Below are 1,608 nucleotides of genomic sequence, written 5' to 3'. Positions count from 1 at the left end.
CCTTCATTCTGTAGCCTGAGTGCGGGAGACGCAGTTAGCGGTACCTCTGTGGCTTGGGGTTAGGCCTATGCAGTATACGGCAGTTCTGTAACCAAAGTGTATGAAAAACACTGTATGGGAGTGCTGCAGCCTGGGAGTAGAGAGAAGCAGTTACAAGAGTTCTGTATGCTGAGTGTACAGAGCCATGGTTTGAGGGAGTTCTGCAGCCTGAGTGTAGAAGTGGTAGCTTAGGGCAGTTCTGTAACCTGGGTGTAGCGAGACGCAGTATACCTGCGTTCTGTAGCCTGAGTGCAGGAGACGCTGTTAGCGGTCGTTCTGTGGCTTGGGGTTAGGCCTACGCACTATACAGCAGTTCTGTAACCCAAGTGTATGAAACACACTGTATGGGAGTGCTGTAGCCTGGGAGTAGAGAGAAGCAGTTTACAAGAGTTCTGTATGCTGAGCGTACAGAGCCATGGCTTGCGGGAGTTCTGCAGCTTGAGTGTAGAGAAGTGCTGTTAATGGGCATTTTGTAACTTTAGGTAAAAGACACAGCTTACGGGAGTTCTGTAGCTTGGGGTTAGGCATACGCATTATATGGGAGTTCAGTAGTTCACGAGTTGTCAAACACAGTATACAGCAGTGCTGTTGCCTGGGAGTAGAGAGAAGCAGTTTACAAGAGTTCTGTAACCTGAGTGCAGGACATGCTGTTAGCGGTCGTTCTGTAGCTTGGCGTTAGGCCTACGCACTATATGGGAGTTCAGTAGCTCACGACTTGGCAGACGCCATATACAGCAGTGCTGTAGCCTTGAAGTATAGAGAACTAGTTTACGAGAGTTCTGTATGCTGAGTGTACAGAGCCATGGTTTGCTGGTGTTCTGCAGCCTCAGTGTAGAAGTGGTAGCTTAGGGCAGTTCTGTAACCTGGGTGAAGAGAGACGCAGTATAACTGCGATCTGTAGCTTGAGTTCAGGAGACCCGGTTAGAAGGAGTTCTGTAGCCTGAGTGTAGAGTACTGCTGTTAATGGGCATTTTGTAACTTTAGGTAAAAGACACAGCTTACGGGAGTTCTGTAGCTTAGGGTTAGGCATACGCACATATGGGAGTTCAGTAGCTCATGAGCTTTCACACGCCATATATAGCAGTGCTGTAGCCTGGGAGTAGAGAAAAGCAGTTTACAAGAGTTCTGTATGCTGAGAGTAGGGAGCCATGGTTTGTGGGAGTTCTGCAGCCTGAGTGTAGGAGACACAGCGTTTGGGAGTTCTGTAACCTCGGTGTGGACAATCACAATATACCTTCATTCTGTAGCCTGAGTGCGGGAGACGCAGTTAGCGGTACCTCTGTGGCTTGGGGTTAGGCCTATGCAGTATACGGCAGTTCTGTAACCCAAGTGTATGAAAAACACTGTATGGGAATGCTGTAGCCTGGAGTAGAGAGAAGCAGTTTACAAGAGTTCTGTATGCTGAGTGTACAGAGCCATGATTTGCGGGAGTTCTGCAGCCTGAGTGTAGAAGTGGTAGCTTACGGCAGTTCTGTAACCTGGGTGTAGCGAGACGCAGTATACCTGCGTTCTGTAGCCTGAGTGCAGGAGACGCTGTTAGCGGTCGTTCTGTGGCTTGGGGTTAGGCCT

Source organism: Lepus europaeus, unplaced genomic scaffold, assembly GCF_033115175.1.
Source record: "Lepus europaeus isolate LE1 unplaced genomic scaffold, mLepTim1.pri SCAFFOLD_30, whole genome shotgun sequence".
NCBI classification, from domain to species: domain Eukaryota; kingdom Metazoa; phylum Chordata; class Mammalia; order Lagomorpha; family Leporidae; genus Lepus; species Lepus europaeus.
The sequence above is the reverse complement of the archived record's forward strand: the minus strand, read 5'-3'. Positions refer to the sequence as shown.